General features: G+C 48.3%; 1 protein-coding gene and 1 long non-coding RNA gene across 5 annotated transcripts in view; one reads left to right on the forward strand and one right to left on the reverse strand.

The window, feature by feature from the left end:
* Positions 1-22,345, forward strand: part of Nrg2 (neuregulin 2) — a 184,192-nt gene that overhangs the window by 106,780 nt on the left and 55,067 nt on the right. The gene's annotated exons all lie outside the window — the stretch shown is intronic.
* LOC124103774 (uncharacterized) lies at positions 9,031-11,629 on the reverse strand. Of its 2 annotated transcripts, none has more exons than XR_006855261.1 (3): positions 11,549-11,629; positions 10,848-10,968; positions 9,031-10,115 (listed from the first exon to the last, which is right to left on the reverse strand). It is a non-coding gene; the product is annotated as an uncharacterized LOC124103774 (long non-coding RNA). The 2 variants fall into 2 exon arrangements; XR_006855262.2 differs by having other exon boundaries at positions 11,533-11,628.

Here is a 22,345-nt window from a genome sequence, read left to right on the forward strand (position 1 = left end):
TCACTGGCTCATTGCTCTGAACGGGGATCACCAGTGATGGGACCCAGTCCCTGTGCATCCATGTTCGTTTGTTTTCTTTCCTACTTTATCATCATGGTCATAAGAGTATTAGTCAGAAAGGGCTGATTACAGGGAGTTCCTTTTTGTCTCTTACCTTTGGTCAGTGCTTGGGGTGATAGTGCAAGAACTGGGGTGAGGGTGAGGGTTTCCTGAGACAAAGAGGCTTTCCCTGGGGTAAGGAAAAGAATAGGAACACAGTTCCCATCTCTGTAAGACCACATCTTGGCCTGAAGAGAGAGAGTAGACAAACCTTTGAGCTGCTGGCCGTGCCATCCAAGGCCAATAAAATCATTCTAGAAGTTTCCTTTAGGAATGGGATAAGAGGACAGTGGGATCAGAGGGTGCTCAAAACTTGGCCTGTAGGCTTCGCCGAACTTCCTTTTAATAATTTTCGCTTCTCTGCCTGTCAGTATAATCTTTGAGGAGCTGTCCCACAATTCTGAACAGTGAGGTGGAGGGCTTCAGGAATAGGAGGGAGATTAAAAGTGGGAAAGAAGGAGGGAAGGAAAGGGAAAGTAGTGCCTGGAACTCGCTGCAATGAAGGTTCCAAATAGGATGGGGCAATTAGGACAGGGGTGAGGCATCCGGGCCCAGAGCGGGCCAAGAATAACCACCACGGGGAAGGGGGAGGAAGGAGAGACTACTCCCACTCACACACGCTCCTGGCTTGGTCTCCCCAAGAGGCAGCTGTGACCCTTGCCAGGTACCACATCCTTTTGTTAGGTTCTTCTTGGCCTCTTAGAATAGGACTCTTTGAGAATCTTGACTCTACAGAAGAAGCGAAGGTTAGGTAGAGTGGCAACATCTCACCAATGGGACCCAGGTAGTAGGTGGTTAGCACAAGGCCCCGAGCACCCTCCCCTCAGGAACTAGGCAGGTTTCTTCCTTCCATGGTCACAGAGGGTGCCACGTTCAACTGCTTGGCTGGCTAGAATGTGCTTAGAAGGTGAGTTCAGGTGATCTGCTTCATGTATGGGGCCCATGACACCCACTTTGGAATGGAAACAGAATTAAATGAAATTGGTCAGACTGGTCAAAGGAGATGGTGGGTCTGTCCTGTCCCTGGAGAGGTCTAGAGAACATTCATATATCACCTTTGGACTAGAGGCAGTCTCTTCTGAGCCTGGAGCCTGGAGCTGACACTGGAGTTGGGAAGCAGTTTCCTGCCCAGAGTTAACCGCACAGGTGCCCTGCTCCTTCATGCTTTTCACCACACTCCACGAAAGCTGTGCCTATGTCCTCTGGCCTGGCTGACCGTAGATCCAGGGTCCAGACCATTGAGGCTATTAACAGCACCATCACTCACTGAATGGTAAGAATCAGGACCAAGTGGCCATGTTGGCAGTCCGTGTGGTCTTCTGTGACTGAACATGCCTGACATGTGTGTGCTGCTCCCTGCGGGAGGCTCAGGCACCAGCGTCTGCCCCCCCCCCACCCGTTCATCTGTGGTGTCATCTTCCCTGGTTGGCTCCCACACAGTGTTCAAAAAGTACAGAGTCAAATGCTTAATGCAGGGAGCCAAGATGCCCACACCCTTGCCATAGTGACTCTGGCAGAGCAGTCAGAGCATGTGTGGCGTGGCCTGTTACCTCCTGGGGATCTAAATAAAAAAGATATTGTAGATAGTAATGCTCCTTCTGCTCTCTTCCGGTGTCAGAGGAAGGCCCTGGGCTCTCCCACACCCTGCTACCATGTTAGGGGGCAGTAGGACAACCCAGAGGCTGCCATGGCCACAGTAGCCACACCTCCTGAGGTAGAAGGAAATAAGGTGAAGGTGCCCTGGGTAGCCAGAATGGGCCCCGCCAGATGGCAGAAGCTACTTTCCTGCATCGATGGATGGGCTTCTGGGAGGACCCCATGGAATGGGAAGAGAGGTAGACCTGGTGGGCCATGCTGGCTAGGCTGTTGAAGGAAGATGGACCAGACAAAGGGCCCGCCATCTTCCCTCAATCTCTTAGGCTGTGGGGCCTCTGCTTTCCCCCACTCAAGGTCCTGGATTTTTCTTCTCAAACACCTCCATACCCCAGGGTGGTATGGAGGTGTTTGAGAAGCAACAACCCTGAAGGGCCCTCTAGCCTAGATGGCAATAGAAAAAGAAAATGTTCTCCAGGAACTGAAAACTCCTGTGGCCACTTAACTGCAAACTTCCCTCCTTGCGACTCTCAGAGTTGACACATTCAGAGGTGCCCTTGGGGATTGTTAGTGCTTTGAGGAGTGTCATCTCAGTTCCCCACCAGTGTAGAACTCCTCATTTCAGGCCTCACGAGTGTCCAATCACTGACTCCCCTTCTCACAGTAGAAGGCAGCCTATGAGCAGGGCTGAGTGAGGGGGCCCGTGGTCACCCGGTGGGTTCTTCAGGATAGAATCACTCTAAACCCAGGCATTCACACAACAGGAACTCCCACCTTGGCACCAGCTGGTAGTCAAGATTTTGCTCTTGATCAAGAAAACAAGAAAGAAGAAAGCTGACAGACTCTGCCAGCCCCACTTTATGCCAGTACCTTTGTTGGCCTCCCATCTTCCTTGACCTTGAAGCTACCCCTTCTCCTGCCACTCTATGCCCTCCCTATACACTGCCCTGATCTCAACATGTCCTACTGTCCTGAGACTGGCCAGGAACCTCTTCTCAAAAGCCTGACACTAGGACATTTTCATTCTTCTACTTGACCTCGCCCCCAGAATGTGGTAGCCACTTGATGCCCTTGTGTTCTACATAAGGACAGGTTCCAAATGAGCAAAGGTGTTTGTCCCAGAAGCAGCCGTGAAGAGACCTCGGTGAGGCCCTGGAAAGGGAGATGGCCCCAGGAGCCTGTGCCAAGCCTTGTGGGCCCAGGGAAGCCATACAGAAAGATTCTTTCTGGAGGAAAAAAGAGATTAGCAGAGCCTCCCCAAAGAAGACAAGTAAAGAGAAAACAGAAATGTTTCCTTTAAAGGGGAGCAAGAACAGATGGAAAGAGGGTTTATATTAATGAAATCTCCGGATATTAAGGATGAAATGAATGCCAGGGAAGGTTATTATCATTTCATTAGAACACAAAGGAAGAAACAAACACGTTATTATGTGAAACCAAGAAGTTATGAACAAGGGAATCCAGCAGGGAAGTTATTAGCTGGGTTAATTAAAACAGAACAAGCCGGTTGAGTAATTCCGTCTGTAGAACACAACAAGGAAGGCATAATTCATTGCCCTTAAGAAAAATACTCTGGGTTTTCTCTTTTTTCTCGTTTACCAGAAATTCTGCACTTTTGATATTATCTCACAAACCAAAAAGATTTATTCTTCTCAACACCTAACTGATTTAGCACCAATATGTTTTGTTAAAGAGAGTTCAATTCTGATCAGAGATATGGAAATCCACCAAAGATTCCTGAGCCCAGATAGACAGGGTCACTCCCTACCCAGGACTGGGACCCCCCTCAAAGTCCCTTTAGCTCCGAGCCTGCAGGGTGATAAGAGGTCCCAATGGAAAGGGTATGAGGCCTCACCCATCCTTCCTAGTGACCCTGGGGAAGATGACCCTGCCAGGTTTGCTTGCCACCTTCTTTTGCCTGCTTCCTCTTGCCATTCCTGAAGCCGGGACTCCTTGGCACAATACATGCTCCCTGCAGCTGTCAGTGCCAGTCCTTGCAGATAGCTCTGTTGGCAACCAACACAAGCAGCAAATGACCAGCAGGACCGTTATCACAGCACCAAGCCATCTGGTCCTGGGGCCTGCAATCCTTGTTTGGGCAGAGCTGATGTATCTGAGTTGTTTCTCCCTTCAGGGAGCCAAGAAGTTCCAATAGCCAGTGGGGCCAAAGGATCCCATCAGCCCTCAGGGTTTTGCTAGTCTTCTGTCAGGCCTAATGAGTAACAATGGGGCCTCTGGGTTTGGCTGAGCCCTTGAAGGTTGATCTGCAAAGACTGTTGTTTCTCAAGTTAAGGTACCAGAGAGCCAGAGTTCTTTGGACTTAGAGCATAGACATAGGACAAGGGAGCTGGAAGGGGCCTTGCTGAAGGTTTAGTCTGAACTTGTGCCAAGAGTGAGAGAGAAGGAGTCTAAGGCACACTTGGAACCACAGAGCTAATTAATGGCTGAGCAGGACCGGAACCAGGGTCCCGTGGCAGGTCCTGATAACTTGCTTCCGCCCTGCTCTCATCGGCTCAGTCTGTTTCAGGGCTGTCAACCACAGGCACACCAAGAAGACTTCTGGAGAACACCAGATATATTTAATAAGAATTAGAATGTGTGGCACAAACACTGCCTCATAATTGTCAATTGATTCTTTTAATTAAAAACTTTACTTTTAGAGTACAACCCACTCCAATTAGGATCCCATTCTTGTGGTTGTACATAATGTGGAGTTACACTGGTTGTGTACTCATTTATGAGCAAAGGAAAGTTATGCCCAATTCATTCTACTGGTCTTTCCCATTCCCGTCCCCCCCTCCCTTCCCTTTGTTCCCCTTTGTCTAACCCAATGGACTTCTATTCTTCCCCTCTCTACCCTCCCTTGTTGTGGGTTAGCATCCATATATCAGAGAGAACACATGGCCTTTGGTTTTTGGGGAGTGGCTTATTTCACTTAGCATGATAGCCTTCAGTTCCATCCATTTACCTGCCAGGGCCATAATTTCATTCTTCTCTATGAAGAGGAATATCCCATTGTGTATATATACTGCATTTTCTTTATCCATTCATCTGTTGAAGGGCACCTAGGATTTTGTACTCCATGTACACTCTGCTCTCATATATCTAAAAACAACAAATAAAAGAAAATTTTTAAAAATTACAGCATTGGGTGGGAGGGAGAGAGGGAGGGAGGGAAGGGGAATATGCTGGGGACTGATATTAGCCAAATTATATTGCTATATTGTGTGCATATATGAATATGGAACAATGAATCCCATCAGTATGTACAATTATAATGCACAAATAAAAATGTGGAAAAAATTTACTTTTAGAGCAGTTTTTGATTCATGGAAAAAATACGGGCAGAAATAGAGAATCCTCATACACCCCATCTCTAAGCATATACAGCCTCCCCCACGATCAACATTCCCCCAACACAGTGGCACCTGTGGGATAATTGATAACCCTACATTGCCACATCATTATCATCCAAAGTCCACAAATGAAGGTTTACTTTTGTTGTCATACATTCTGCAGGTTTGGGCCAGTACTAGATGATATATATTTACCAGTAGAGCTGATGTATCTGAGTTGTTATAGTATGATACAGCATAGTATCATACAGGACAGGTTATCCTGTCTTAAAAGTCCTCTTTGCTCCTCCTATTCATCCCCTCCTTGGCAACCTTTGATCTTTTTCACTTTCTCCAAAATTTTGCCTTTTTCAGAATGTTGCATATAATCACTTGACATACCCACTTCAAGTGGCTTCTTTTACTTCATAATATGCATTTAAGTGTCCTTCATGTCTTTTCGTGTCTTAATATTAGTGCTGAATAATATTCCATTGTCTGGATCAACCAGTGTATCTATCCATTACTTACTGAAGGATATCTTGATGGCTTTCAAGTTTTGCAGTGATATATAAAGCTGTTTGTTATAAACATCTGTGTGCAGGTTTTTATGTGGATATAAGTTGCAGCTCATTCGGATAAATAACAAGGAAAGGAATGCAATTGGTGAATATCTGGTGAGAGTGTGTTTAGTTTTATAAGAAACTGCCAAACTGTCTTTCAAAGTGATTGTATTTTCATTTCTACCAGCAAGGAATGAGAATTCCTATTGATCCACGTTCTTGCTAACATTGGATGTTGTCAGTATTTTGGACATTGGCCATTCTAATAGTGTGTAATGATACATGATTGTTGTTTTAATTTGCAATTTCTTAATGATATATGATATGGTGCATCTTTTCATATGCTTCTTTGCATTTATATCTTCTTTGTCAAGGTGTCTCTTCAGGTGTCTTTTGCCCATTTTTTAAAAATATTTTTTAGTTGTCAATGGATCTTTATTTTATTTATTTCTCAGAATTGAACCCAGTGCCTCACATATGCTAGGAAAGCACTCTACCACTAAGCCACAACCCCAGCCCCATCTTTTGCCCATTTTTAAGTGAGTTATTCTTTATCTCATTGTTGAGCTTTAAGAGTTCTTCACATATTTTGGATAACAATCCTTTATCAAATATATTTTGCAAATATTTTCCTCCAGTCTATGGCCTATCTTTTCATTCTCTTGATATTATCTTTCTTAAAATTTCAATGAAATCCAGCTTATCAATTATTTCTTTTATAAATCATCTTTAATAGCGTATCTAGAAAGTCATTGCCAAACGTAAAGTCATCTAGATTTTTTTTCTCTGTTATCTTCTAGTAGTTTTATAATTTTGAATTTTACATTTAGGTCTTTGATCCATTTAAAATTATTTTGCACAGGAGGTAAGGTCTGTGTCTAGATTTAGTGTTGTTGTTGTTGTTGTTGTTTTCTAACACAATTTACTGTAAAGATTACCTTTGCTCCATTGTATTTCTTTGCTCTTTTGTCAAAGATCAGTTGACTGTATTTATGTGGGTCTGTTTCTGGGCTCTCTATTTTGTCCTGTTGACCTATCAGCCTATTCTTTCACCAGTACCACTGCCTTGATTATTGTAGCTTTATTATAAGTCTTTAAAAAGTTGTTTTCTAGAGCATTCATTTGTTGTTATGAACTGAACCTAAACAAGCTTACAGGAATGAAATTTATGGGGCACCAAACAGGCAAATCATTATTACCCTCCATAGTCTTGCTGGTTTGGGTGGAGAACCTTGCCTGATTGTCTCTCGTGTGATCTCTGCCTTGTTCAATTGCTGTGTTTTGTTTGCAACCTTTGTACATTGATACAGTCAACATATTTGTCACTGAAATGGTTACCTAGTTTTGCATGGTGTACATTGATTATTTCTCTTTTAGAGCCCTGGATTGGTGTTCTAATTCAATTTTGCTTTCCCAAATATTTGTGTGCTGATAATGTCCAAGAGATCACATCACATCTCTTCTTGTGGCAGTTGTGAGCTCCTTGAGGCAGGGACTGTCTTTGACATCCCCACCATCCTTAGTAGCCCCTCCTCTCTCCAGAATATCATTTAATTATGGGGATTTAGGGAGCCTTGAAGATCATTTTCCCAAGAAGATAATGCACACAAACTAAACATAGGACCAGGTCCCTGGCAGGTGCTTCTTGATTTTAGTGACACAGGGCCTTCTGAGGCCTCAGGGGTTGTCGTGGGGAGAGTTAGTGACCCCACACTTGCCATTTCCCTACTTTGAATGTAAGCTCAGAACTCAGGGACAGCATAGCCTGCTTGGTCAGAAACCTGGCCTGGCTCCTCTGCCTTTCGGAGGGTAATTATGTCTGCAGCATGCTGTACCCACTTCCATAGGTGGCACAGCTAGATAGAGCAAAGATTTTCTGTGAAAATTCTGGAAGAAAGAAACTAGAGAGTGAGTGATTATTTGCCTAACGAACAGTCAGATAAGGGTTTCCTCCACGCTTTTGGAAATTTTTACCCTTCTAGATGTTTGCTCCTAGTTGACCCCCTATTCTTCCCAGAAGATTCTCCTCCTGCCTTCCTCCTCATCCACTATTTTGCTTCTTCCTTGCTATTCCATTGAATAAACCATTGATGGTTTATTCCTGGCCTCTAAATATGGACATCTGTCCATGAGCCTCTGCCTTGGTCTCCCTGGAAATGTGCCCTGTCCAGGTGGCTTTAATGGTCAGTGACTCCTCAACCCTATGGTCAACCCCAACCTCTAGAGCTGACTCTAGTGCTACATTTTCAGATCTCTGCTAGACATGTTCTACTGGCAACCCAGATCCAACCTTAAGTAGCTTTATCGAACTTCTGCCAATGCTGTCATCACTGATGTGTCAGGGGCTTGTCTGGGCTGCCTACTAACCACATCTTGGGCCCTTGGTTTCCTCATCTGTTGATTAAGATGGTACTGCCCTCTCTATTCTCACTAAGAGAACTGAATGGAACAAGATATATGAAAGCTGTTTTAAGCTATAAAAGTGCACACAAAGAATAAGTGTAATCATTGTATTATCATCTTTGAGTTCTTATGGGTCACTACATCCATGCTGTCTCCACTCATTACCATTTCCGTCTTCCCTATGACTCTCATCCATTATTTTACCTCGGTTCTTGATGTCACCATCAGAGTTGAGGTCCTTTCACCCATTGCCTAGCTTAGTTCTATATTCTCTAGCCGAATGATTCCTATACTGCAGGCCACATAGTAACCAGTAGAAGGAAACTACTTTTTAACGTAATTGTAGTCTCTTTAACAAAGGTTCTAGGAACTGAATATCTAAATGTAAAAGAGTCCCTCACACCATATGCAAAAATTAACTCCTCGTGGATCAAAGACCCAAAAATAAGAGCTTAAAATGTAAAGCTTCTAGGAGAAAAATAGCTGTAAATCTTCATGTCCTTGGATTAGTTCATGATTTCTAAGGTATCACATTATAAGCACAAGCAACAAAAGAAAAATAGTTAAATTGGAATTCATTAAAATTAAAAATGTTGGGCTGGGGTTGTAGCTAGTGGTAGAGTGCTTGCTTAGCACACATAAGTCACTGGGTTCAATCCTCAGCTCCACATAAAAAAATAAATAAATAAAGTAAAATTAAATAAATAAAGTATTGTGTTCATCTATAACTAAAAAAAAATAAGGAAAAAAATAAAAATGTTTGTGCTTCAAAGGTCACCACTGAAACAGTGAAAGATAACTCACACTAGGAGAAATTTTTTCAAATTTTATATGTATCTGATAAGAGACTTGTATGTATAATAGAAAAAGAACTCTTACAACTCAACCATAAAAAGATAAATGATATAATTAAAAATAGGCACATAAAATTAACCAAATTATATTGTGTTCATGTATAAATATATTACAATGAATCCCACCATTAAGTATAATTATAATACACCAATAAAAAATTTTAAACAAATAGGTAGATAAAATAGGCACACATAATTTTTATTTTTTAATTATACTTCAATAAATCTGGAAGAGAAAATAGGCCAAGATGTGAAGAGAGATTTCTCCAAAGGAGAGATACAAGTGGCTGATATATACCAAAAAAGGAGGTTCAACATCATTATTCACCAGGGAAATGCAAATCAAAACCACAATAAAATAATGTAATAATCCAAAAACTATTTGATTGTATTCTTTAATTGGGTAACTGAATTCTATAACAAGGTATCCACTAGGATAGCTAGAAATTAAAAGTCAAATAATAACGAATAATGTGGAGAAACCAGAACCCTCATAAACTGCTGGTGGGAGTGAAAGAAGGTGTAACCACTTTGGAAAACACACACTGGCAGTGTCCCCAAAGATTAAACATAGATCTATTATATGACTGAGCAACCCCACTTCAGGTGAGATTGAAGGTATTATTTATGACCAAGACAGATGAAAACGTATGTCTACACAAAAACATGTACATAAGTGTTGCTTATTTATAACAACCAAGAAGTAAATATAATTCAAATGTCCATAATTGATGAATATATAAATGATATGTGGTATATCCATTCAAAGGAATACTATTCACCCATAAAGAGGAATGAAATATTGATATATGCTACAATGTGGATGAACCTTGAAGATATTATGCTAAGTCAAAGAAGTCAGTCACAAAAAATCATATGTTGTATGATTCTAATTGCATGAAATTAGGCAAATCTATGGTTTAGGCAAATCTATGAAGACAGAAGCTGATCAATAGTTGCCTAGGGGGTTGGGGGAAATTTTCTAAAGTAAACAATAATTCTTTTAGAGGTGATGAAGATGTTCTAAGATTTATTGGAGTGATAGTTGCACAATTCTATGAATAGAATAAAACACAATTGAATTATACACTTTAAATGGGTCATTGGTATGGTATGTGAGTTATGTCTCAATTAACTTTAAAATGCAGTTATAAGAGGAAAAATCATGGTAGGTACATGTTATGGAAAGTTTTAGATGAGCTTAGGATGTAATTCAGTGATAAATCACTTGCCTAGCATGCACCAGGCACTGAGTTCAATCCCCAGCACTGCAAAAAAAAAAAAAAAAAATTAAATGCTAATTTCAGTGGTAAGGACTGGTTCTCCAGGGCCGCTTTTCTCAAAGGGTGTTTCATATACTATCTAAACCAGAATAGTAACAAATACCACCTCCTGGTATAGTTCAGAATGTTCTGGATGCGATCAGTATTTTGCATTTGTAGAAAGCACTCCAGTGGGGCTACAGCAGGTGCTGAGCCCATTTTGAAAACGGTGTTAGTAAATCCTGCTGCCTCCAGACTCCTCCTGCTCCACTCTGCCTGCACTTGGCTGCCAGATGCGCCTCCACAGTGGATTTTGATTGGGCCACCACCCTGCTCAGAACCCTCCAGTGGGCCCTCTTTCCTCAGCAGGAGCTCCAAGCACTCTGCACGTTATCTCCCATGACTCCATATACATGTCTTTTATGTCCATCAAACTGGTATCTGCCTCATTCTCAACCTCCGTTGTGGGTTCCCACTCTGATCCTCGCCACACTGTCCCACATTCCAGGAATGCATCCCCTGCACCTCCCATCTCATCTTTTGTAATACAAATGTCACCCTAATCTTTTCCTTTTAACAAGCTCATCATCTAGAATTCACTGATAGCCTTTCCTCACCTTTTAAGCTACATAATTCTGCTGCTTGCAAATCAGACAAATTGCTAGGAGAGCTTGCCTGTGGATGAGAGCTTAGCCCAGCCCCTGGTAGGAGGGCAGCAACGGAGCGGGTGATACTTACCAGGGCCTGGGGTGATAGAATGTGGTGTGGAGATGCTAGTACCAGCATGACAGGAACATGTTCTGGTGGCAGTCTTTCCTGAGGAGTTCGGTATCTTCCCTGATGACCCAGAGATCTGGACCTGCATCAGATACCACTGGAATGTGGACCGGACCTAGAGGACCCCCTGACCTCCACCAAGCCTGTCAAACCTTGGCAGCTCAGCTGACACCGAGGCTGGGAACTGCTGAGCCAAATCCTCATTTCAATTGGGGACAGAAAGGCTCTGGCCATCCCATTGTCCTCTACCCGCTCCTCAGCAGGAGAGAAATCGAGAAAGCCATTTACAGCCTATTTGTTAATGAGCTCTTAAAAATAAAATGATGATTGTCAGATAATTATTTTACAAGGCAACAAGAGCCCCCTTGAAACCATTTCAGTAATTACATTAAGACATTCTATTTGTAAGAAGCTAATAGGAAACAAACCATTAATTAGTATTTTGTCTTCTTTCCCTCTGCCCCTTCCCCCTTGAATTACGGGGGTGGGGGGATCCTGGGGCTATACAGCTGGAGTGCAGCCAGAAGAGGAAACGACCAGGAGATCCAGGGGCCACAGGGGCCACAGCTCACTGTAGGGGGATCACAGAAAGCAGTGGAGGGTCCCAGGGCTGCTGTGGCCCCAGTGGAACCAGCCGGTCACCTACCGTGGCCTAGGCCCACCTGAATGGAACCCTGTGTGGCCCAACGTCCATTGCTTTGGTCACGGAGTGGAGCAGCTGGTAGTTGTGGGGCAAGCTGAGCTCAACGTGGGAATGTTCCCAGGGGCCTCAGAGCTAGTGGGTGGGGCGGGCACCTGGGCAAACAGAACTAAGAAACGGGCAGGAATGAATCAAGGACAGCTTAAATATGCAGAAATGCAGTTCATACCTCTGGGCAAAAATAATCCCAAACAGAGTTATGTAATGGGAGGGAGGGATATGATAGGAGGGATGAAGCTGCGAGGGGTATGCAGGATGAGTGAATGAGAGAGATGGAGAGGGACAGAGAATGGAGTGGGAGGGACCTGGGGGGGTTGGCTGAAGAGCTGAGGAAGCTGTCATCCTGGGTGGGATATATTCATTTAGGGGGAGGTCATTCTGCTAGTGAACCCTGACAGCTCTAAATGACCCTGACCCCTATGCCTGGGGTGGCCTTAAGGGCACTGCAAATGTGTGGGCTTCTTAATCCTAAGGGGCAGGGACAGGGGAAAGCCAGCAGGCACAGGCATGGGGGTTTGGATTCCACAATTTCCCTTTTAAGTCAGTGCACCTTCCTCTGGCCCCCATACTCCACCTCCAGCTCTCTGTCTTCTTCTTTCTGCTATAGGAAGCTCACCTTGACACACCACCCAAGTCACCTAACTCTCCCTCCAAAGAACTTCCAGGAGATTTAGTCTGATTCTCTCCAAGGAAATTATCTATAAATTGCTGCTGCGGTCTTAGCTGTGATTTGTGTCTGTGTAAATTTCGCCCTCCTGCATTGTTAGGATACTGAAGTGCCCAGCTCTGAGTTGGTCACAAAGCAGAGCAACCATTGTCACTGAGCCTGGTGACCCAAGGAGCAGGCAGAGGCAAAGCAGGGGGCAAGGGCACAAAGGCTGTGCTGGGTGTCCCCTCAGGCCATAGACCTATGGAAGCCATTGGTTGCAAAGGGAGCCCTGGGATTAGGGAGTGGTGGTGTTGGAGCTGCAGAACCATTTAAAGGGGAAGATTGTGTATAAAATTACGTCAAAGAGGCACTCAGTAGACATCAGTTGGAACCCCAACACAGTGTGCAATTAGACAAAGGCTTGTGGTAGGCAATTCATTGACCACAGCTGTCAGAACCCAATACTCCAGGGAGGAGGAGAGGGAGCCAGACTCACAGAAAACCTGGGTGATGGAATTAGTGTGGAGAAAACAAACTCAGGGACAAGTATGAGTCGAACAGGGGCCACCCAAGTCAACATCAGCATCCTCGCTGTCTTCCTAGTCATTAGATGCTATTGCAAGGAATTCTGAAGCATCCAATAGCCAGATTCCAGTGCTCAGAGCTCCTGAGACCATCTGTGAGCATGCTGCTTGCCACGGGCAGCTCCATGGACATCCACAGGAAGGGCTCAAAAGAGCACAGGTTTCCAAGCCTCCCAGAGGTTCGAGGGAGACTGCTAGAAGCCTGGCTAGAAGGGCAGCAGTCAATGGCAAGGGAACTGCAAGCAGAACTGGACAAATACTTGGAGACTCAGAGCTCTTCTTTGAAGGTTTATTGCTGGAATGGCCCTTGGAGCACATTTTTATTTCCCTTTGGTTCATAGGCAAGTAGCTGTTGAGGCCCAAATGGAAACTGCCTAGGAACCACCAGGAAAAAAACTGGCTGAGCTAAATCAAAGGAGAATGCAGGTTTCCTGACTCTGTCTCCTTATTGTGTCTGCTCGGAATTTGCAGAACCTGCTCTGGGTGAATTGTGGTATTCACAGCTACAGGGTGGTCCAGGAGCCAGCAGCCCAGAGGTTCTAGAGGTGTTTGTATGGTGGTTCATGCTGGAACTTTCATAAGTTGTTAATCAGGGGCTCCAAGGAGAAGCAAAGGGGTGATTTGGGACAGTAGGAAGAAAGCAAACCGGACCAGAGAAGACCCTGAGACCTGCCACAGCCTCTTTGAAATTAGCATCAGTGAAGCTGTCCATTGGGAATTCCCAAGAGGGCTAGGTATGGCATGGGAACCAGTACCCAGGCCAGGCCAGAGAGGTTGGGCTGTGGTCCCAGGAGCAGCCAAGCCTGGGGTGGCAGGGCTGGGCTGGGTAGGGCTAGGCTGGGCAGGGCTGAGAGAGAGAAGAGAAATTTTTTGCCTCCAGGCTCATAAATGCCTATATTGGGCAAGGCCTCTTGTTTCCTTGGGCGGTGACCAGGAGTCTTTCCAAATTTGCCAGCCTGGCTTGAATTGTCTCCCTTTGCCTGGAGAGGGACTGTACCCTTCCAGAGGATTCTCCTCAATCCTCAAGGTGGTAGGGATGGGTCAGGTTCCTCCAGCCTGACCTCCCAGAGCATATGGGGAGATATAAGCAAATTCCATCTAAGATGGCTGGGCTATAGCTCAATGATGGACACAGCTCAGCACTTGCCTAGCATGCATAAGGCCCTGGTTTCAATCCCCAGTACCATAAAAACAAACAACAACAAAACAATGAATTACCTCTGCTAGACCAGGATGGGACCTGCAGGACAACTGTTTCTGGGAACCATGGCTCCCACAGGGTTGCTGATCCACACAGTCACTATGTCCCCAGGGTGATGTAGACAGTAGCTAAGCCCTTGTGGCAGGTCCCTCTAGCCCCCAGGCCAGCAAACTTGTCATTATGTCGTTACATAAATAAATTATGTACTTACACAGGACTTGGTGTGTGAGTGCCAGTTAGTGTTATTGCTGTGTAATTATGCAGTTAGCTTGAAGACGGAGGATGGCAGAAGAGTTGAATCACCAACCCCCAGCCCGGACCCTGGTGAAGACAGCTAGGCTCCCACCCCTCACCTCAGTGAGAACTGTCACTGCAGTCACCAGATAAAGTTTTGGGATCTCCCAGGTGTCTCCTGCAGATGGGGCAAATTCCCCCTCGGCTGCACCACAGCAGGATTCCAGGGCACTTACCATGCCTCAGGCTTCCCACCAGCCCCTCACTACCTCCCCAGGCCTGACCCAGGCCTCACCCAAGGCAACCAAGGACTGCTGCCAAGCCAAGAAGCCCAGGAACCGGTGGGCTGAGGAGCACTATGGGGACAGGAGAAGGGCCCATGGGTCCACAACATCTCTTCCTCATCTGTGGGGGGGTGGGGTCTGTTCATTCCTCTACTCCCAACTCTCTCCCACTAGCTGGCAAGTTCAGAACTGGGGTTCCTCAGATGGGAAGATTTCTCAAGATTATGTAGTCCAACCTCACTTTTCCAGATGAGAAGGCAGGTCAGAGAGGGAAAGTAATTTGCCCAAAGGCACACAGCAAGCCCAGGGGACACTGAAAGTAGAGCCCTGCCTGCCTCCTGGGTCTCTGCTCTGCTTCCTTCCTTTGTCCTCTTGCTCACCCCCGCCCCCCATTGTTGGGGCTGCTCCAGCTTCTCACTTCCTCTCCCTCCCGTCCTGCTCCCAGCTCTGCCCAGGCCTGCCTGTCGCCTCACCTCTCCCCTCGTCTGCGCTCCCATTGCTGCCTGGCTTTCTTCTGCCGGCCCCTGAAGCCAGGGGAGGCTCCCCACTCTCTCTTTGGCCAATGCTTTCCTCTCTCTCCTGGTCCCTCCCAGTTGCTCCTGAGGCTCCTCCTGGGATGGGCCTGCCCCTTCCTTTTTACCTCCTTCTGGCTCCAAAGAGGATCTAAAATGAAGAAAAGAGATTAAACTCCTGGGCAGGGAGCATGAAATCTCTTCTGGGTTTCGAATTGGATGGGCTGAGCAAAGAGGAACCTTCTAAATGGTGGGGATAGGGGACAGAAGTGCCCACCCACGGCCATCCCTACAACCAGAGTCCAAGCTCAGGAGCTGGAACTGCTGACCTGATGCCGGTAGCAAAAGGAAAGGGGTGGAGTCAAAAGGGCGTGGCAGGGAGGTGTGGCTCAGCACCTCAGCACTATTGGCGTGGGCTTCTGAGCATAGGGAGCCACCCCAGATGGGGGCATTTTTAAGCGTTCTCATTTCTGGAATATCGGAAACGAATTTCCTCAGCCACTCAGTAAAATCCCTATGAGAAAGGCCTGTGGGCCCATCTTTTTTGGAAGGGGAAACAGTGTGGTCAGATGTCTATGGAGGCCTGAATTTGGAGCCTCCATGGACTGAGGTCAGTCTCTGTGCTGCAGGGCACAGCGAACTTAAGGCGCCGCGCGGTGCCTAAGTGTGTGTTGGCACCATTTGGAGGGACTAGCCGGGGTCTGCAGGCCAGTGGGAGGCTCCAGAAGCGCTCACCCAGCGGCAAGAGCTTTTCTACAGTGTTTTTTTGAGCCCCCTGCTCTTTCAGCCACCCAGATTCCCAGAGCCACTCCACTGTGGGCGGAGGAATCTGGAGGACAGCTCTCTGTTATATGGCCTAGGTCCCTGTTGTAGAAAAGGAACCTAATCTCAGGGGCACAACTAAGCCCAGGCCCAGGGCTCCCGGCATCCACCCAGCCCCTTTCACGGAGACCACACTGCCCACTTCTTAGTGGCTCCAGGTCCTCAGGCTCAGGGAGGTGGGGCCGAGAGTGAACCCGGGTGAAAGAGAAAAACCTGTTGCGGGTTACAGGGGGCGCTGAAGCTATGCCAGGTTGCAGACTTGGTGACAGGTCTGTCCCTCTGCTCTGCTGCGTGGAGTCACAGGGGAGTGGGTTTCCCAGGGCTTTCCACCTCCTGCGTGAGTGGGAATTTCTGTGGCCTGCAGGGAGTGGCATTTTACTGTCTCCTCCTCTGGTGGCCTCATTGGGTAGGGAGTAGGGGAGTGAAGCCTCATGACTTAGAGGCCCTAAAATAGGGGTGGCTGAGAGTAAGGGTCGCCTCATTTTCTCTAAGGACTTTTAGTTCACAGAGCAATATACAGCAGCTCAGGTGTGTCCTCTCCTGGCATGGGGGATGGGGGAGAGCCTTGAGGACATTGAGACTGTCCCCTGAGAATTCCCATGGAATAGCAAGCCCAAGGAGAGTGGATCCCAGAGACTCCTTTGCAGGAGAATTTAAGGCTTTTGGGGGCACCAAAGTCTCCAGTGGGGGAAGGGGTAATGTGGTTTTTTTCCTTCCCCTTTTTACTCAGAGGCATTTTTGCACATGACTCAAACAAGTCTAAACTTTCCTAAACTTCAAAGTTTGCCCATGGCACGGCCTCAAAGTGGAAGGGAAAATGTTAAAAAGGAGAAAAAAAAAAAAAGTTTGTAAGTCAGTTAAGCATTGTGTTCTGCTCCTTGATGGAATTGAATTAACTTGTTGTGTTACTATTAGTGTCTCATTGTGAAACAGCGGGTGGAGGCTTCCTTTGGGATGAGGTGGTCTTTCTGCCGTCCCCAGGCCCACTCACCCCACAGGAGTGGTGCAGGGCTTCGCACAACTGTGGTGAGGGAAAAGAACTCCATGGCAACAGGCCTGGTCCACAAGGTCATTTACAAACTCCCTAGAGGAGTCCTGGGCCAGGCTGTTGGTGCCCCAATGGACCAGGCTGTTGGTGCCCCAGTCCTTCTTCCTCCTAAGAAGCTTTACTCTGGTTAACAGAGAAGGCAGGGTACTGGGAGTTCTGTGTGCAGTCCCTGGTGCCATGGGTATCTCTCCACCTGCCTGTGACCTAAGTACTGAACATCAGCCCTAGAGCTGGGAGGGATATACCCGTCCTGAGTCCAGTAGCTGGCTACACAGGGTCCTTTCTCTACCCTCTCTCTTCTCCAGTCTTTTTTTTTTTTTAATATTCTGAGTATTGAACTCAGGGCACTCAATCACTGAGCCACATCCCCAACCCCCCCCCTTTTTTTTTTTTTGTATTTTATTTAGAGACAGGGTCTCGCTGAATTTCTTAGAGCTTCACTGAGTTGCTGAGGCTGGCTTTGAATTCACAATCCTCCTCCCTCAGCCTCCGGAGCTCTCCGGAGCAACACTGTAGGGCTGGGCAGAAGGGCACAAGCTGTAGGTACTTAAATGCATGGTTCCTAACCCAGAGCTGCATCCAGCTATGGATTTAGACAAATCACAATGACTTTCCCTCTCTGTGCTCAAATTTTCTCATCTGTAAAATGGGAATGATAGCAGACTACTTTCTCTATGTGGTTAGGAATTAGGCAAATGAACCCTAGGCTAGCTCCTCTTCCTATTACTCCTTTCACTGCCTTTCCCCCTGGCACAGGCACAAAGTGTTCAGGGCCTGGCATATAGTAGGCTCTAAATAAATGTCTGAGAGTCACGCTGCTTCACTGGTTCTCTTGCCTCCACTTTCTTCTCCCTTTTATCCATCCTGCCCGCTGTAGTCATCTGCCACTCCATTAATTTTTCTTACAGCACACCATGCCCTTCTTCAAAAAAGCATCAGTGAATTCCCAATATATTTACTAAGGCCTTGTGGTGACGAGCATGACCCTCGTTGAAGATGGCTCTACTTGAGTCCTGGCTTTGCAGCTTCCCAGGTTGGTGACTTGACTGAGAGGTCTCGTTCCTCCTAACCTCCACTCCCTCTTCTGTAGAGCAGGGATAATGACTAGCTCGTGGGACTTCTGTGAGAACTGCAAGAGGTCACATGTATAGGGTGCTTAGCACTGTGGCTGCTCAGAAAATGTTTTCTGTACTAATTCTTAGTAGCTCCCATAATTTCCTAACATAAACCTGGCCTGCTCATGGTCACCTGAGCAGGTGCCCAGGGAATTCTTCCCTTAGATCTTTGTCATACCTCATCAGCTGATACCCCTCACTTGTCCACCATGGAAATCTTACCTGCCCTTCCAGACCTCCTTTGAATCCCACCTCCCATCTCCCTCACTGTGTCTGCATCTCATCTCCTAGAGACTGCTTGAGACCAGTTGGAATTTCTGTGGCATCTTCGACATGTGTCTTTCACCAGGTACCAAGCCCTGAGCTGCCATGGACTTCCAGGATAGCTGTGTGCAGGAGAGGATATCTTCAGCTGGCCTGCAGGCCCCCACTTGGAGCCATGTTGCTACCCTTGGCCACTCTATACTAGTTGGAGGCAGACACTTTCTGTCCTACAGGGTGGTACCTACCACTTACCACATGCCAAGTGCTGTGGTCACAGCCCTAACAGGAAATTAGCCAGAGGGGAGAGAGGTGGAGACTAATAACAATACAAGGTGAAGTGAGCTTATAGGGACATATAAAAATCATTTCAGAAGCAGGGGGTCTAATCACTGTCATCTCCATCTCCTTCACCACAATGCTTAAAAGCCTTGAGTGGCAGGCCATTGCTGGTAAGATAAAGCTCAGTGTCTGCACTGGGCCCACAATGTCCTGCTCAATTTGATCTCTGCTTGCCTCCTCTCCAGGCTCATTTTACAGAATGTGTTCCACCCTCCTACACACCCCCACGCTCCACGTGCACACACACATGCCTGACATACAGATGCACATGTGCGCGCGCACACACACACACACACACACACACACACACACCTTAGCAAAATGACTTTCTTCTGATTTTGCAAAGATACAAAAGCTCCTTCCTGCCTTGGGGCCACTGCATGCAATGCTGCCTCTGCCAGGAATACTCTCCCCAGAGCCCCTTAAGTCTGGCCAACTCCTACTCATTCTTCAAATCCCAGTTTAAATGTTTCCTGGGGAAAGCCTTTCCTCACTACGGTTTGTTTCCTCTGTCAACCTGTATGTAGACATACATAAATGTTTGTTGAATGAGCATGTCTTCTTATTATTGAACCCAGGTTTTAGTTAATACATTATTTGTGTAATTAGCTCTTTGTTCATCTTCCCCAAGACTGTAATCTTTGGGGTCTGTCTTGCTCACATCCATGTCCCCAGCACCTAGTACTATGCCCTAAACACAGGAGACGTAACTGCATATTTGCCAAATAAATGAACAGAGGGGTCATCTAGGCCCCTCGTCTGTCCCTCATCAAAATTCTACCCATCCTTCCAGACTTCCCTCGAGTCCCCCCTCTCTCAGCATTATGTCCACATACCCTAGCTCCTAGAGAGTATTTATGCCCCCTGGAATTCCATGGCATCTTTGACTTGTTATTCCCCTGATACCAAGCCTCTCGAGGCCATCTTGGATAGAGAGATTGGTATAGTGTGTGCAAGTTATGGAGCTGAGATGGGCAGAGTGTGTGGTCTGCAGGTATATGTGGCTTCTGCACAGGCTTAAGGACTAGAAGATTAGGAGGTGGAACCTGTGGAATGGGACTTCAGATACTTATGAGTTTGGGTTTAACCCCTGGGGTAATAGTGAGTGAGGAGATCTTGTTTGGGTTTTGAAAAGCTCGCTCTGATGATCTTGGAGAGGTCAGACTGCAAAGGCAAGACATCAAATAAAGAGACCAGAGAGTCTGGGGGCAGGAGAAGGAAGTGTGAACTGAGGCAGTGGCTAGGGAGGAATGGATATGAGTGCCATTCTGGAAGCTGAATGAGCAGATGGTTGAAGAAGTGAGACCCAAGCTTTGGTGCTGGCTCTGCTGGTGCTAGCTCAGCTTCCCCTTCACAGAGAGTGAACCTACATGAAGTGGGCTAGGCACTCACTATCTTTTAAATAACTCTTAGTTTTAACCTACCCTGAGCTGGCCCCTGATGAGACAAACTTGAGGTCCCAAGAGGACGGGAGATTAACCTTCAGGGTGGACATCATCTCCATCTTCCCTTTTTCTGTGCTCCTCTCCCCCAAGTTTGGCCTCAAGTTCTGGCCAGGCCCTGCAGGCAGTCCTGGAGCCCCAGAGTCCCTGGCCTTGACCCAGAGTCCAAGCCTCCTGCAGGCTCTCCTAAAAAGGATCCTGTCCAGAGATGCCTTGGGACCTCTGCTGAGGAGGCAGAGGACTGGCTGGGATGATCTTTGACTGGGATTCTAGTAGGGATGGCTGTAAGGGGACACCTCAGGCAGAACTAGGCAGGCAAACCGCAGGCTCAGGCTTTCTGGGAGCCAGGAGAGGGAGAGCCTTCGCTGTGTAACCCTTTCAGCACCACACCCAGGCAGGAGCCAGGAGCCAGACTCTTGCCACAGCACTCACCCTGTGGTTTGAGGGATGGGCTGGTGGGAAGTTGGGATGGGAGTGGTACAGCATCTGGGTTCACCTCACCCGCCTTGCAGAGGAGCCAGCTAGTGCTGCTCCTTGGGCTGGGGAGTGCAGTCCTGTGTGTGTGGGAGGGGGCCTGTGAGCCACCTGGAATGCCCAGGCTCCCCAGGCTGCAGCCCACCCCAACTGGGAGGGGCTCCTGGGCCACAGACCCCCTCCTGTCAGGCACACATGGGGGGTGCATTAAAGGTATTCCCCAGATGGTGGTTTCTCATGGGGCTGAGACCAGATCTTCAGGGATGAGGAGACTTAGTCCAACTGCCTGGCAACACTGTGGCGACCTTCTGCGGCAGGGGAGGGTGCTTCCTACCCGCTGGGTTAGCCAGTGACCTTCGTTTTTTGGTCCCTTCCTGGGCCCTTCTCTCTGCTCTCTCCCCACCCCCGTACTGTCCTTAGCCTGGCCCTCGCTGGGGGATCTCTACTCCCCTCTCCCCAATCACACTCGCCCACCCACCCCCCACCCCGCCCAGCTGAAGCCCGCTCTCTGGCGAGCAGGTCAGTGGCGCTCTGCTTGGGTGCCATCCTGCCTACCTCGGTGGCCCTGGGGAGGGGACCCGTAGCCCAGATCCAGCTGCCCACAGGCTCCCGCCGCCCGAGCTGGTGGGCAGCGGGGGGGCCGAGGGCGGCGGGTGCGGGAGAGGAAGAGTTAAGGCTCGCGGCTCCCCTCCCCCGGAGGGTGTGACCGCCTATAAGAAAGGCGCCGCGCTCGGGCACTGGGGCTGCAGGCGGCGGGGGCGCAGCGCGGCAGCGGAGAGCCGAGGCCGTCCCACCGCCTGGGACCCCGGGCAGAATGTCGGAGCCCAGGAGGAGGGGCCGAGGCCGTGGCAAGAAGCACCGAGAGGGGAGGAAAGGGGAGCGGGAGCAAGAGCCCGACCCTGGGGAGAAAGGTAGGGCACCTCGGCGCGCCCAGAAACCTTGTTTCGCTGGGAGAAACCTGCCGCCCGCTCACCCGCCCCCGGCGCCCCGCGGGTGAGTGTGGGGCTGAGCGAGCAGCCCTGGGGTGACAGGCACCCGGGACGTGCATGTCTGTGTGCGAGCGGGGCGGCGCGGCTGGGCGGCAAGGGACAGAGCGCCTGGACTCAGGCGGTGGCAGCGCGCGCCTCTCCCCGGCTGCCGCGTCCCCACGGAGGGGCGGGCGCGAGCGTTGCTAGTGGGTACCGGGCGCAGGCGAGTAGCGCTGAGCAAGCGACAGCACGCCGCGCGGGTAGGGACAGGGATCGCGGACGATCCGATGCGGGGCCTGGCCTGGCCGCCAGCATTCAGAGAGCTGTCACTGCCTTCCGTTCTTTGGAGGACCCAGAGCCCGGCATGCTCTCCGGTTGCCCCCACCCCTGTGCCACACCTCCATCCGTTCTGCTTGGCCATTGGAGCGTGGGCAGCAAGCAGTGCCCGCCACCTCCAGAGACTTAGAGGGGATGCCCTGCCCCACTCGCGAACCCAAGGGAACAGGGCACCCGCTGCTCTGTGACACACATTTCTCTCCAAACTGGACCAGACATAGGGCTGTTGTCCCCTTCTGGTCTCCAGGAGTGACTAGCTTGGACCTTTGGATTCTGACCCCTTCTGAGTGAGCATAGCTGTAGGCTGAGATCCACTTCGGTGCCCTCCCTGGGCAGCTGCAGGGTGAAGGAGTGCACTGGCCTTGGGCTTCCCAGCAGCTGGCCTAGGGCACGCACATTTTCCCGGTAGAACCAGGCTCGCCTTGAGGCCCAGTTGGGGAAACCCTGGACTCTCAGTTCTTTTTTCTTCTGCAAGCAAGCATTTTAT

This window comes from Marmota monax, unplaced genomic scaffold, assembly GCF_021218885.2.
Source record: "Marmota monax isolate L192 unplaced genomic scaffold, Marmota_monax_Labrador192_F-V1.1 WCK01_AAM20220418_F8-fsc00006, whole genome shotgun sequence".
NCBI classification, from domain to species: domain Eukaryota; kingdom Metazoa; phylum Chordata; class Mammalia; order Rodentia; family Sciuridae; genus Marmota; species Marmota monax.